Source organism: Rhea pennata, chromosome 15 (assembly GCF_028389875.1).
Source record: "Rhea pennata isolate bPtePen1 chromosome 15, bPtePen1.pri, whole genome shotgun sequence".
Lineage (NCBI taxonomy): Eukaryota > Metazoa > Chordata > Aves > Rheiformes > Rheidae > Rhea > Rhea pennata.
In genome coordinates this window covers 13,661,295-13,677,687 of record NC_084677.1, presented here as the reverse complement: position 1 = coordinate 13,677,687, position 16,393 = coordinate 13,661,295, and positions in this window count along the sequence as shown.

The following is a 16,393-nucleotide window of genomic DNA, read 5'->3' as shown; positions in this document are numbered from 1 at the left end:
TTTGCATTAAAATGGAGATAATTGTTTTGATGCCAAATGGTCCTGTTCCCCCCACCTCATTCCTCTTCATACAATTTATACAAATTACATCCCTGAAGAAGAGGGACAAAAAGTCCTTTGATTTGGTTTCTTTTGAAGATATCTAAATTGAATCCTGCTCTGTGGCTGGGGACGCCTCAGACTAGGCTGGGTGAAACACGTTTTGTCCCGGCCCATGCAGAGATTAGTGTGATGTGAGCTGCCTCCCTTGGCTCCTGCTTTTATGGGTGCTGGGTGCCAGAGCAAGGCACTTTCACCTCCCTGCTGGGGAGGCTCAGACCACATGGGGAAGCATTTTGGGGGCTCTCGGCATTTTGGGAGCTCGTTCTGTGGATGTCCAGAAGATGGAGCAGTGTTTCTGTGGCCTCTACCGCCAGTGCCCCTAACGAGCCAGTCTGTCTGAACTCGGAATGAATTTTGTTCCCTTTTCATCACTCTCTGATGTCCAGCTGCTCCTGTCAACACCTTCTTATAGCATGTAATTCATCGCTCAGACTGACAGCTGGGGCCATGGGCCTGGGACCAGCTTCTCCTGACATCGGCTGCACCCGGAGAGGGTCCCTGGCCTGAACAAGGGGTTTCCCTCGTCCTCCCTCCCCTGCACCTGAGGCTAATGAACTCTCTGAAGGATTCTCCCGAAACAAAACAGGGAGCAGCCCGGCTCTTTCTTTCTCCCTTTTTCCCTAAGCAGATTCTGGCAGGGGACTGCAACAAGTCTTCTGCGGGCATCTCTCTTCCATGCTTTGGGGCAGCGATGAGAAGCCTGGAGGCAGGGGAAGGACCAGCTCCTGCAGAGCAGTGCTGTGAAACAGCCTCATTAGTAGAAGCAGGACTGGGGGAGATGGATGAGAAAAGAACGGTGGAGGGGCTGCGAGGAAGGGAGGCTGTCTGAGGCCAGGTAGGGAGGTCCCATCAGGATATGTTGCTGTGCAACCTTCTTATTCCCAGTTTTAAACTTATTTTGACCGTAGGCCAAAGAAGGAGTGACGTTTTCCTCAGATTTCTGGCCTCTCACCCCAATAACAGGATAGTGGCTGTCGCCCCATACCACCCCCCAGGACTCATTTAATGGGTTAGTAATACCACCATGCGCAACAGCAGGCAGCTCCCAGAGAGCAGATCCCCTCGTGCTTCTGGTTTCTTTGGTCTCAGTTCCCCAGCCCAGATTCCCTCTTCCCTTAAATTCCCTTTGGTCTGCTAGCCAATTTCTAATAATTATCCTTTAACTCAGCACTTCTTCCTTCAGTTCTCCTCCTGCACCTTCCTGCCTTCCCATAATTTATTCCATATTTCACCCATTTCTTGTCCTCATTTATAATTCTTCTTTATTTTATTACTTTGCATAATTTCCTTTTAGGATTTGTCATAAAATAAATTCTGCCACCTCTGTCTTCTCGTTTCTGCTCTCAAGTGTAAATGTGCACTCTGCTGCAGTTATTCCTGATGTCTTCCAAACCCTTTTGCTCTACCTACTCCAGTCTTGGAGGATTTGGAGAGCCGTTTGGAGGGGCCTGAGTTTCAGAAAGACCCTTCCAAATGAATCAACACCCTGGGTGAAGTCTGGACTGAGGATATTGATAATATCTTCAGCTCTAACCTCTGGCCAGATATTTTGCTGTGACAAAATTCTGGCGTGTGCAGATTCATGGGCTTGCCCAAATCTGAGTTAAAAATGCCAATGACTATATGAATGAGGAAGCTGAGGACAAAGTCTACTTACATACTTATGTGGCAACATTGATGTATTTCGTATTCTCACACTCTACAGTCTGTGCTGGAGGATTGGGAGGTACATGGGGAAACTGAGGTGGGGGAATTGAGGCTCTAACAGGGCTCTAATCCAGATTCTCCAAGGTGTTTACATGCTTGGCCTCTCTTTAAAATCCATGGGAATTAGGCATCAGGTGCTTTTGAGAATCTAAGCTGGAGTACCTGTTCAGGGTCATATAGGACACTTGTAAAAAGGTGATACAGAAAACTGAATGCAAATTTTCTGTGATTCAGAACCATAATGTTTTAGCTGAAAGGTTGGTCAGTGTGAGGGAGAGCAGGAGACTCAGAGAAGCTGCTGTATCAGTGCATCCCATCTCCAATGCAAAGGAAAAAAAATTGCTGGGAGCTGGACTCCAGTGTTGTCTGCCTGTATGTCTCCTGAAGGAGAAGGCAAGCCTATTGCATCCATTCAGTAGCCCGGGGAGGAGGAATATCCATTTCCCCCCGTGCAGTGGAAATTTTCCTAGGAACTTTTACCTGGAGCTGAGGGTTTAGTAAAGCTGTAGGAATCCTGGTTAAGAAATGCTCCTTGCTGCTCGGACATACGGAGCTGCCAGAACATGAAGTCGTGAAGAAGATTTCGTACTCAGAAATTCCTTTGCAAGAGAACATCCAAGAAGGAATTGCTCTAGGAAAGGCATTGGAGTCTTAATGCAGAGAAGAAATTTGAAAGGAGAGAAAGTTGTGTTCAACAAAGGTTAAAAAAAAAATCTAAATCAAACTATGGTAATATGGCCCCTTCCTTGAAAGCACCTTTTTCCCTGCAGATGTGAAGAGGTCCCATTACAGCCTACACTTGGAGCAAAGTTTCGGGCTGTTCCCAGAGGTGGCTCTGCAGAAAACAAAGGGTCTGTGGTTCATTGCATTTTTCAGTGAGAGAGTCCTGGCAGCAGCAAATAGAATCAAATTAGAACATCTTCTCTGTGCCCAGTTTGCAGTAGTTTCTCAAGCCGCAGACATCTTACCTGGTTTTGATTTCCATTGCAAATTTCAAATTAGATCATGGTCTGCTAAGGTCATGGGCCCTTTTAGAGATCATTTTGAATGAACTTAGGCCAAAAGATGGCTTTGTTTGTGAGAACCACATGGTCTCATTTGACATTTCTTACATTTTTAAGTTTCATTTAAATTTGAAGCTCAGAGTAAAATTTGTGAGAACAAAATCTCAGACGGATTCGAATGGAAAGCATTCTCCTGGTTCCTTGTGCTGGAAGAAAACCATTGGCTTCTTCTTACTAAAGCGTTTTGTTTTGGTTTGTTTTTTTTCTAACATGGAGAAATCCCTGTGTGGTTTGGGTTTGCAGGCAGGATTTTCCCTTCATGCGCTGCCACAACAATTGAGATCAGCTGAGGCACTCAAGTGAACGGATCCTAGATGTAATTGTCTGAGGGCTGGTGGCCAGTTTTTTTCAGAAAAGGGTCCGATTGGCTGGGTTTCAGTTCCACCTCTGCCTTGACGGAGCCTGTCTCTTTTAATCATTAGAGTTCAATGCACGGCTTTTGCCTGGCACAAGTTGGAATTTCATTTGTTTTGGAGGAAGATTGCTTCTTTTGTTATTTTAGGTCTTTTTCTTTACAGTTGTATAAACTAGGACAAGCCAATCCTATTGGCTCCAAGGAGCTTACATCCGGGATAAGTCCGGTCTGCTATTGAGTTTGTTGTTTTGGTTTTAAATCTTTAAAATGTCATTCTTGTGTCTTGTTTCTGTAATGAGACGCATTTTGCGAACTAAGAACAGAATGAATGTGCCTTTTCCCCAAACTCAGAGCAGTCAACAGAAATTCAGTGCTATAAACTGTGTTCCTGAGTAAACTGAGTTCTGAATTTATTCAAATGGAAGTGAATGTTGGATTATTACATCCTTGCAAAACTCCAGTTAATTTACGGTGGAGTAAAATCTATTTTTTTAATGACTGTGACACTGCCAAAATCTTTGCAGATGCAGAAACAGCTTCATAGGAAAATTTCAATCTAACATCAACAGGAGATTTGGAAGATGAATTGTGGAAGGATCTCCTTCCTCCAAAGATGCTGCTTTGTTTTGCTTTTTAGCATTTGATTTGGCTCTAATATTGTCTGTTTTATGATGTTTTAATTATTGTTGTTTATTTATTATAATCGTATTTTAATTGTTTGTGTAGTGCCTTGAGTGCCTTGGCAGGGGGGCACATTATAAATTAAATTATTATTAAAATGTTATTATTATGTTTATCTACTCCAAACTGAGCTAGAGCAGGCAACACACTCAATTGCCTGGAATTAATTTCCCCCTTTTCTTTTTCTTTGTTTTCCTCTCTGCTCAGGAGCATAGTTCAAAGGGTTGGAGAGAAAGAATGATGTTTCACTGCCTCCTCTCAGGTCTAGGCAAGCAAGGAGAGCTCTGCTGTTGGCTCCCTTGGGAGCAGGATGCTGCCTCACTTGGGTCCTTGGGGAAAAGTTAGGGAAATGGTATGCTATGTGGGCTAGGCAGTGATTGGAGTTATTTTTTAAAGCCTGTCTGCATTGCTCCTGCCTTCTCTTCTAGAGCGCGGATTGCTGGAAGAGTCTGGTTGATACTTGCTAGAATATAATGGGGTTTGCTAATGAGGCTAATTATTCAGGTTGTGATCTGTGCTTGCCTGTGGTGTGCTTGGAGAGAAGGAAAGGGGCATCGCTTCTGGTCACCAGATGAGGACGCAAGGGCAATGCTCTAGGCCTTGTCCTAGTCCTGCTTCTCACATCCTAACTTGGCCTGTTTGCTGTAGATCTGACCGTCTGACCATGCCCACAAGCAGGGGTTTCCAGCAGCCTGAAGACATACATCTGGGGAGTCCACAGCTCTTGAAGTCACAGCTCACAGCAAAGGATTCAGTTGTCAGATCCCATGGGTAACACAACTCCTCCACTTCTGCTTTGACATCTTTGGGGTTTCCAGGTGCAAAAAGCAGTAGCAAGCAGACATCTCAAAGGCAGTAATGTTCCACTAGCCTACCTCAAGTGTCATCGTGTGTGCATTATCCAAAAGGTCAGGAAGGCCAAAGCGTGGAATTAACATACATTTCCACAGCAAGGGGCCCTCAACCCAGGCTCATCCCAAAGCCAAACAGTACCCCTCTGAGATGAAGCTGGTGGGGAGACAGATTCCCTCCGATTCATTTTAATTTATTTCCCTGCAGGTTTTGTCAGACCCTTCTGCCTCAAAACAGTCTGGGTGTTGGAGTTTGTGTCACAAGCACAGATAACCATCTCCTGGGACAGCCTATTTTTGTGGGATTGGGATCCAGTTCTTCAGATGGAAGGTCACTGAGTGCTGCCAACTGGTCTGATCAAGGTTATTCCCTCTGCATGTCACGGAAGGATTATCCCCTCGCTCTTGCCCTCCTCACCACTTGCTTAGAGGGCTCAGGTATGGATTCTGTTGGTTCTCCGGGGATAATCGTCTTTCTGCTCCTCACATGCATGCTGCAGGGATATAAGAGCCTGTGAGGCACTCAGATTTTATGGCCTTGGGAGCCACTCGAGTACCAGTGATAGACTGGTGATAATGCAATGATTCCTGTTTCATTAGCCTTCCACTTGCTAAAGTTTATTAAGAGACAAATGTCATATGAGCATCTCTGCATTTAGAAGCTGGTGGCAAACTTCACACCTACAGCTCTTACAGGATGGTATTTCATTCCACAATACCACCCTTTCAATGTTTATTACACCTGGTCATATAGGTATTGTAAGGTCTCATTTTTTACCTATGTGCTTCATTTTGGATAGATAATGGAAAAATTATCTAGAAGAGCAGCAATTTATTCCTACCATTTAGGAACAGAGCAGTGACTAGCTTACTGCAGTCTATGAACCCCTGAATGAAGTTTTCCAGTGGAGGCACAGACCCCTTCACAATTCACATGTATAGATTGCTGAAAGAATTTGCTATTTTTTATGGCCTTCTACAGACCTGAGTTCACAACCCACAAGAGTCCAGAGGCCACAGTTTGGAAACCTTGGAGATGGGATAAGGAAACGAGTTTGATGTCTCTGTAGAACTCCTAACGGTTCAATAAACCTGCAGGGCTTCACCCACCACTCACTCACGGTGCCACAGGACTGGGTCAGCACAAATACCAGTTCTGAAACACCCCGTGGTAACTTGCAGTTCCTGTGGATATTCAGGGTCTTCTGTTTCCTTTATTCTTTCTGTTTACCAAGAGCCACATGGCCTGGCACCTTCTCCCCCCCTGATATGCATACATTTATCTGTCCTGCTTTGGGAGCTGCTGTTCAGTCTGTGCATTTTCCTTCTTCCCCTCTGGCACGAACCTCTGGGGAGCTTGGGGTTGGGGCTCAGCTGCTGCCCTTCTCCATATGTATTCCCTCTTCTTCAGGACCTTTCTGCCTGTGGTTGATTGGAGTGGAGCTGCAATTCCCCCACCACCCTGTTCTCCTGCAAAGCCCTCTTAATCCTTCACCGAGGGGCTGTTTAGTCCTGTCTGCTTGTTTTGCAATCTCTGCAACTGAAGGGGCCTAATTTGGTGTCATGTACAGAGTGGCTCAGGAGACAGGGCATGACTCCGGAGGTTTTGGTTCTGCTTCTGATTGTGGAAAGGGTTGGCTCCAGTGAGTCGCTTCCCTTCCTGGCCCCACTGATCCCTGCTGTAGAGGGGAGATGGCAGTCCCAACCTGTTGCAGCACGTGTTGAGACATAAGGAGCCACACGCTTTATCAGCGGCGATGGTGGTGTTCTCCCCACTTCTACATCGTCTCCTGCTGGGGAGCCTCCAGTGGAGACCTGTCTGCAGGTGCACTTCTTGCACATCCTTGCTTCACGCTATTGCAGGCTGCTAGTGTGTATGCTCCGTGGAGACAGGTTGCAGTTAGAAGAGGCTGGAAAAGGTTAAAAATGAGCACTCACCAGCTGTGCTGTTATTCTCTGCTTTCCTTCTCCCCCACATCCAAATTTAGGGTTTCACTTTTATTTATTCCTGGTCATCACCAAATTGATGTTGTTTCAGCATAAAGTCTTAAAGTGAGCTCCTCTGACTTGCCAGGGCTGTAGTAGGGCAAATAACCCTGTATTCGATTAACATTTGCTTTAGACCCTCTGCACGACATATTGTCCTATGCATGTTATATTTTATTGTTTCCCTCAGTAGGTAAAGCTTTATTGTGTCTAAGGAGAACATTTACATGTGTTTGGCTCTTCGACACGATAAATATTCCTTTGCCTACTCTCTGCACCTAATTTTGCTATCATTTGTGCTTGTACAGAGCATGGTGGAAGATGGATTAGTTCTCTCTCTTCAGTCTTAGGGCTGTTTATGGCACCAGTTATCAGTGCCTCAAGTCTAGGAGATTTGGAAGCTGTATAACTAACTGTGCAGAGCTGCACACATGCTCTGCGGTGTCATTTCTCAGTGTCATTTCTGCCTGAGCTTCTCAGAGTGGAGTAACACATCTCAAATCTCACTCTTCCCAAAGTGGCATTCCCAAGTAAGTTATTTGACTGCGTTACCAAGAGGGAACGCTACACAGGTTTTTTCTTTACTTCTTTTGCTAAGGAGTTTATAAAAGATGGCTCAGGCTAGGCAAAATACACCGTTCTCTTACCCTTCCTATCCCTCATCTTCTCACTAGGATAACAAAGAAGAAGGAGGAGAGTAGTACTCCTGACCAGGGATTTTTTGCCTTGGTCAGGAGGGCATAAGGTACTGGTAAATCCTGTACTGCATGAGCAAGGAAACACATGCACACACCCCTCCCTCATGTGCTGTTTATAGTGGATATAGCCATGGGATATGTGTAACATAATGCATAACCCTGTGATAAACCACACTCTTATCTGGACTGTGTTCTACTCACTAATCCATCTCTAGTGGGACTTACTCTAATGTTACAAGCCCCTGAGTGCTTCAGAGAATGGTCTTTTTGAAAACAAAAACAAACCAACAACCTGCTACATGTCAGGGTGGTTTCCCTTCCGCGAATGTGGACTTCTCTCCCCAGTTCGTTCCTCTGCCCATGGCCCAGCACACACAATACTCCATCTTGAATGGCTCTAACAAGCCCTGCCACATTTAAGAGACAACCTCCCGCATCTTATTAGGACTTGGACCTAGAGGTTTACATCACAAACCCTTTCAACAGAGTTCTTCTAGATTTATAAAAGGGCAGAATTTGACCTACAGAGTTTAATAATGGTTGTTAACCTTGACTGTGATTAAATTAGACTGGAACACAAGTTGGCTGTTGTATTGGGAGCTAAGTTGCAACCTGCTTAGAAAATACCATCTATCGTTTTGTCTTGCGTTAACATATTTTTTTTCCAACCAGTTGTGATACATTCTGGCTTTATGTATGCTGGGGAGGGATCGGCAGGATAATAGGAATTTTCTGACCCAGATGGGCTCAGGCCTTTTCTATTATGTAGCTGGAGCCAGAGGAGCTTTTCTGAGAACAAATGTTTTTAGGCCCTCTCTGTGCTGCCACTCTTTAAATATGTTTGAAAATGTTTTTCCCAATGCCTGATGTGTTTGTAACATGTTTTAACTTCAATGAGACTAAATGCTAGGCACTTGCAGGTCTGCAGCATGGCTTCTCGTTTGCATGGCTGAAAATGAAATCTGTGTGTGCATTTGCCCACTGAAGCTAGACTAAGATCCTGTCAGCCAGTTAGCTCATTCCCAGTGTAGACAGGTCCTTAGTGTATCTCTTTCTAGACAAGAAAGCCCTTGTGGTTGAGCTGCTAAAAATAACAAGTGTGTCTTTGCGCCTTAAGTAACATAGGCCTTGGGTGGGCACAGCCTGGCATTTAAAGGGTTAAGGAGGCTGTGTCCTTGGTGGCGTGCAATTTATGATCTTGTGAATCCTTTTTTAATTATTTTGCTGTGACAGAGGTGGAAATATCCAACTTCAAACGACTGGCTTTATTGATATGCTGCTATTTGTGCCTCTGTGGAGAAACAATCCCATAAAAGCAATAAATTAGAAAACCCCTTTTCTCATCAGAGAGAGAGATACTTTCTGGCGGTGTGCGAGAGGCCTGGTGCAAAGGCATTTCAGCACCACGAAGGGGCTCCCTGTGATCTGTGGTGAAAAGCCCTTTCTTACTGAACAGGCACATTTTTTTTTTTTTTTTTTTTTTTGTGAGACCTGCTGTAAAGCACCCACCTACTCAGCTCGTCTTTCCCCTCTGAGCCGGGCCAGGCACATTGCACCGGGCTGGAGTTCGAGAACAGAGGATGCATTTTGTTTGCATTCGTAGGCATTGGCTTAACAGCTGTAAAATGTTTATGGCTTTGTAGCTGTTCGTATTGGTTAGTTATTTACCATACTCGCACAGAGGATGATCAGAAGGCACATTTTAGGACAGAAAAGGGGATGTTAAAGTACAATTAACTAATGTTGTTGGAAATGAACTGTTTGAGGCCAAAATGGTAGTGTTTATTTGCAGGCATGAATGACCAGTTTTCACCACAGGGAATGTAACAAAATCCATCTCATGAATCCAGATGAGAGCAAATATGACATTGTATATTTTTTAAGTGTAAATAGTTTCTCATAACAAAGACGTACAGGACTGGTCACAGGAGCACCCAGTCGTATCCATAAAAACACCAGCAAGTATGAAATGATTTGTGCTTCCAGCCGGCTTTGGCAGATACTGGAGCTGAGTTGAGCCCTGGGCACTCTGCCAACGTATGCAGAGTGCCCATAGCCTAGAGTTTGACCCATTTATGGCACAGGAACAAGCTCATTTCCCTCTTCTTAGACAAGCATGGTCACATGCAGAGGAAAGGATAGAGACTGACCATGAGACCCCAGAGACACCCCCCCACCCAAGCGCAAGAGCTCTTGTTAGCATGAAAGCTTCTCAGACTTGAAGCCATGATCTCCCCTGTTTGCTGGAGGGAGACTGCAAGTGGGATCCAGTTCTGTGGCTGTTCTCATTAATGACCTACCTACATGAGCAAGGACTGAGCTTCTTCACTGCTTCTTTTTCCTATATGTATTATGAGGTAAGTAGCCTGCAGCTGAATGGAGGAGTGTGAACGTGTTAAACAAAGACTAGGTTTTGATGGAAACTGGTAATCCAAGAACTGCAACTTTAACTCTGAGTTACTAAAGGGACAGATATCCACAGCATCTCCATATCATACAGGCAGATGGAGAGATCCAGTTTTGCTCCATGTTGGATGCTTTTGTACCAGTGTGCAACTGTGGATGGTGTGGTAACAGCAAAGAAGTGACGATGGCTTGAGTCAGTGTCTGATGTGAGCTATCAGTATGCTTATACTCTTAGTGAAAAGTAAGACCCTAATGGATATTAGTCCTCAGGAGAGTGATGGGCATGGAAGGTGCAGTCCTCTCTCAGGTTCAGCACAGGTTCTGAGTCTTCTCTATCAGCACAGTGAGGTTCCAGCTTCTGGAAATCACCACTCAGAGCAGAGGAGGTTTTTGTATCTGTATCAGTACAGACCTTGCCTTCTCCCTTGTGATGCAAGTAAGACTGTTAGTTGGGGCCAACAACGACACTTTAAGTCACTGTCACAAAGAAATTGAAAACTTTGGAACAAATTGATTCAGTGCTCATTCTTTCTAATACCCCTGCCTTTGATTGCAGTTACAATCTCCTCAGCCCAAACCCTAGAAAGAGAGGAAGACTTTTCCAGGGCAAAGTTTATGTATTTTTATGAACAGAAAATTGTTAGCCCCAAAACTCCTCTTTAACAAAGGACAGACAGCACTTTACCCTCAGCTGGAAACTGTCAGTAGATTTGTTAAAAGAATCTGTGCAATAGCTGATTCTATGATTCTTGTACCATTAGAAGTTTTTATCATACCCAAGACCTTGACTCATTTCACAAGGCCACCGACCAGCTGTTGTTCGGTAATGACTTTCACTCGCAGCCAACCTGGCCCAGTTCTGAAACAATGACCTCAAGGTGAAAGTGCTCCAAATGCCATTATTATTCCTTGGAATTCCCAGTAAGCAGAACGTAGGGCCTGATTCTCCTTTGCACCTAGGCATAAATCAGGACTGCCTTCATACAGTCCCAGGCACTTTACACACTCACTCTAGAGGAGATACAAGAGAAAGATGAATTAGTCGCTGAGTATTTACCTGACGTTGATCTAATCATGAGATGCTGCAGAAAATGGGATATTGCTTTTGACTTAAACAGATGCTGGATGAAGCCTATGGTGATTAACATTCAAAACCTGTACTTCAATCAAGCTGCTTTTCTGTAGTAATATCATTTATGCTGAAACTTCTTCTCCTTCAGTTACTGATCTTTAGGCTTACCTGCCTTAGCCTAGTGTAAATCCAGGGTAACCCTGGTCTTATTGGAGTTATTCCTGATCAGCACTGGTTTAAGTGAAATCTGAATGTGACCCACAGATAACATCATTTCAGGGCCCTGTAAAGATCAGAGCTGTAGGAGAAGTTCAGTAATACTGATTGCCTCCTATGTGCCGACAGGAACACACAAAACAACGTGGCTTTGTGTTTTAGTTGCTTTACATGATAAAATCTGTTGTGCAGGGAGTCTTAAAGGTTCTCCGTTTACAGGAGTTGGATTATTTAGGGGAGTACCACCTACCTCTATGCTGGCCCATCCTAGGTGCTTCTATTCCACTACAAATCCATGAAACTTCCAAATTTGGCATGTGTTATATTGTGTAATTGGAAGAGACCAATTGAAACCAGTCTGAGAAATGGTGATCGTTTCCTTTCTAGGGAGAGAGGAACAGGGCAGGAAAATAATCTAGGCCCTGGGAAACTCTTTACATCCACTGATGAATTGCAGGGCCTGGAGTTTGTTATCTGAGCATCTCTGTGGACAGCCCATCTCCTAGACAGGAAAATTTTCCTGAACATCCAGAAATCTCTGGTTTTTGAGTCTGCAGCTCAGCATTTCCATGGTTTCACATCCCGATAGGCTGGGGCAGTGCCTTTGTGTTCAACTGGAAGATCAACGCTGGCACAGCCCACAGGGTCAAAGCCCCCTCAGGAAGCTTCATGCTGACTACAGAGCACCAGCCCTCCTGGGCTGGAGTTTCAGGACTAGTTTCTACCAGTATCTTGCACTCCCAATGGGAAAGATAAAGTATCACTGCGGATGAACAGCATGGGACGAACCTCAGCCCAAAGGGGAAGACCTGCAGTGCCTCAAGCAAACTGGACCCTTTTCTAAAATGGTTAGACCTATCATTGAAGGTCACTGGTGAGGCCAAACTAGGAGAAACCAGTGTCTGACACCTCCTTGGGTCTCCTGGGCACATTCAGACCTCTGACCTTGGGACCCCTCAAGAAATCGTCCCACTAGAGGGCACTGGGAGTTGGTTTTCCTTCTCATCCTCTTAGTTTCTGCTCTTTATTTGAGTTTCTCCTTGCCTAGTGTTCTCCCCACCTCTCCCTCCTCTTTGCTGGCCAGCTCAGACTGTTTAAATTGGAAATTATTTGTATTACTGTCTGTAAATAATAGATGAGGGAGTGAAGTGGAGTTGGTGTCCCTTCCATAAACTCCTCCTCACTTTAATTAGTGCGAAACAGCCTGGTGAGAATGCGAGCTGCCTTGATGCTGGTAATTAAAATTGAAACCACTGAAAAGCTGCTCTATTTTTTATCGGAGCTGCTGTTAGGAGCCGAGAGCCTGCGGACGGCTCTGCAGTAAAGAGTGATAATGAAGGTGTGAATTCCCGGGGGGAAGAGGGGCAGCTGTAGCTATGGCTGAACTTACACCAGATGAAAATGCAGGAGCAATTAGAGGTGGCTGTGTACAAGCTGGGCATCGGAGATTAGTTGGCACCTTGGGAACATGGCAGGGAGGGACGGAGAAGGGGGAGGGATTTTTTTTTAATTTTAATAATAAAAAAAAGAGGAGGAAACAGTTGGCTGGCAACTTAAAATAAAGGCAAACCTCTGCAGCATCCCTGTCAGGCTGCCTCTGGCCTGAGCAAGGAACATGAGGGAAGCTGGAGGAGGAGGGTGCCATTTACAGAGCCTGTGAAACAGGGCCCCTCTGCCAGGGGAAGCAACGGCACTGGCCAAACAAAGCTCCTCCACAGCACTGTGGAAGCCCTTGGCAGCAAAGAAACTGAGTGTGCTACCTAGGCTACGTGGTACTGCAGGTGGGATCCATGCGTAATTTCGTTGTACATCCTTGCATCTTCCCACGTGATTGAATGAAAGCTACTGGATGTCCATAGCAGGCTTCCTTTCATCTTTATTTAGGTTTTGGATCAGACCCCATTCCTGAAAAATAACAATTTAACTTAGGTATTAGAGAGTGCTCAAAGAAGTGATGGGAGATGGAAGAACACAAGCAGCAACTTGTTATTGCTACTCAGTGAGGAGTTTGGGAAGAGCTGTTCTAAGTAATCACGCTTTGTTATTAATTGCTGCCTGCCCTGGTGTGTTCATCCTAGTTTGAGCTTCAAAATACAGCTGATGGCCTCTCTTCTGCAGCAGGAAAAATGTCAGATAATATTATATACTCAGTCAGATCTGTGAATCTGCAAAAACCTTCCTTGGTCTACAGCTACCGTTGAAAATAAAACACTCACTGTGAAGAAAAGGGCATGAGATAGAGATACTTTCCAGAGTGAGGATCTCCTCCATCCTCCAAGGCCTTCTGAGGGGCTGATGGACCCATCACCCACTGGGAAGCTTGTTCCACCGTGGCTGATTAGCTGCCCAGGATGTAATTAGTGTTTGCACAGGGGAATACTTGAAAAGGCCAAATTACCTTAATTTAGATGGAAGAGAAGTTTTGGAGAAAGGAAGTTAGAAAGTGTAAATAACCATACATCTAATCAGTTTAGGTTTCAGAGTTGGATGTTTCTTTTATCTTGAGAGAAGTAGTTGGTTCCCAGGACTGCAACTTCACGGCAGCCACTTCAGGTTGTAACTTCAGCTCCCATTGCAGCTCCCATTGCATTGGTTTTTGAACTAGCAGAAACTCAGGCTTTCTGTGGGAATTTTCCATATTCTGAAATTTCCATTGCCCTAAATTGGAATGTAAAGCCAATATTTTAAAACAGACTATGAAAGGAAGAAACTTAAAATAGCCTATAATGTTATGATCTTGGCACAGATGTAATATACCTTGTAATACTATGGTTTTTACACTAACAATCCCCCAAAATGCTTAATTTGAAACATACTCTTGGACCTTACTGGAATTAAAGATTCTGGTAGATTTGCTTTGAAAAATTCAGCACTGATAAATTCCTAGCAAACTCTGTGGTGTTGTGGAATTAACATTTTCTGGTGAAAAACTGCCCAGGTTCTGTGGTTAGCTTTGATATGTTTTCTTCGGTCATCAACTCCCAACAACAAAAAGTTTTTACATTTGATATTTGTCACTTAATTTATCACTTGATCTCCTGACACAAGAAGCTGAGGGAAGATCGAGGGAGAGGAGCAAGGTGAGCTGAGATACCCAGGGGAGGCACTTTGATGATTTTGTTTGTTTTTAGTTAATATGATATTCTCAGGAATATGTTGATCCAGTTATAATGGACTGTCTACAGTGCTGACTAGTGCTTTAGCATATTAGTGAGATCTTAGTGATTCATATTTATTTACTCTGTCTTCTGGTACTTACAAGTTTCTAAGGTTTCTCTCTGACTTTATTTTTAAAGTATGCATGTCCCTTGGAGAGACTGCCATAAGCTCTCCAGAGTTTATAAACTCTGGCAATTTATAAACTCTGGAGACTGGCAACTTTAGATACACATGGGGTTTAGACACTCTGAAGAATTGTATTTTCCCTTGTTTTCAGTTGGTTGTAAATGAGACTATTTTATTTTATTATAAAACAGATAGGCCTTACAGTTCAATTAAGTGTTAGTTCACTATTGTATATGTTGGTCAACATTATTTTTCCAGTTAATATGTTCTATTTGCTCAAGTGTTTGGCATGATACAAAAATAGGAGGAAGCTATTTTCAAAACTGAGGTGGAGTTTTCTCAAGTCTGTGGGACATTCATTTAACAACTGGTTTCACATGTTGATCAGTGGTTACTGATATTTAAATGAAAAAGAAGGAAAACACAGTTATATGTGAATTATCTTATGTACAAATATTTAGGAATCTAAATATGTCTTAATGCTTTTCAAAATAATGTTTTCAAGAAAACTGAACTCTCAAAATGTTGGAAGGAATAAAACCCTCTTTAGAAATACTTATTTCCTTTACTGAAAGTTAGTAAATTCCCAGGGGAAAAAAAAATTATAAGGACAGAGCTAAGTTAGAAGATAAATTGAAATTCTTTGATTGAAAGTAATGTTATTAAAAAGTTTTAATTATTGAGAAGAAAATGCAGGAAAGGCACTCAGAGCTAACATTAAAATGATTGGAAACTGGTAATTAAAACAAAATGCTTGAAAATTAAACATCACAAAATATGAAAATGCAAACTTGGCTCTGGGACTGCTATTAAAGTTATGGATGGTTGTTTTGAATTCTGTGGGTCTACAATGACTCTGAAAATTGGGCAAGTGGTGCCGTACTTTGCTGACCGAGGCCTTCAGGTTCCAAATCTAGTCCTATTCTCTCTTTTGCCATTTCTCACCAGCTCCCATTTCCAGATTAAAAATTCTTACTATGTCAGAGAATATCTGTATATTACAATCTCTAGATGTTTTTTAAGCTTTACATTTCCACTCTTTCAAATATTTAAGATTTTATTTTGAATGTAGACCATTAACTTTTGCTTAACCAAGATTGCTTTCATCTGAGTGCAGGCCGTAGCTTTCTGCCTAGACTTCTCCCTGGGGACAACTGAACTTTGAGTCACCAGGAGCGGCACATCCTCAGGATCTTTCAGGACCACATCCATGTTTTCTCAGGAACCCTTTAACAAAGCAGGTGGCATCAGACAGCTCAGTTTCTGTGGTCAGCAAGCTGGTTGGGGAGTTCGTGTATCGCAGACTTGTGAGTCATGCACTAGGTAAAAAGGAATAGTAAACTGCTGTTGACATTTTTTGTGCTAGGAAAGCCATCACCATTTTGATAGTCAGAGCCAGATAAGACCCAACCTGCCATCTTTTCTTACTATTATAATGCCTTTTTAAAATTATTTTCTGCATTATCAGAGCAGAGAGTGTCACTTTGTTGCCCTCTTTTGATGGAAAGACTGCTTCACTCCTGCATTAGTGACATCTAGGAGAAACATCCTCAAACGCAGCTTCGCATAGGCCAGCCTTGGCTCCCCACAGCCCCCTTTGCCCACTGTGCTCTTTTCCAGGAGAGGCTGAGAGAGAGCAGTCTTACACTTAGAAGAAGGTAATTTGAATTGGATGTGAAGTTGTTACTAATTTAATGTTTATCCAATAACAAGGACTTTGCAAAACCCTTTACCTTTTCATGAGCCTCAGGTAACACTGTCAATTCATAATTGCTATGATCCCTTTATCCTGTGGTTTAATAAATAATTTACTTAAATTATTAAAATGAAAATTTCAACATTATTAAAAATTAACCAGGTTAAATGAGCAAACAGTAAATAGTGCTGGGCTTGTCCTGCGTGACAGGAGTCCGAGACTTTTATTGTCTTTTTCCCAGGCACAAAGGGTATGTTTTTCCCTCCCCTTTCCC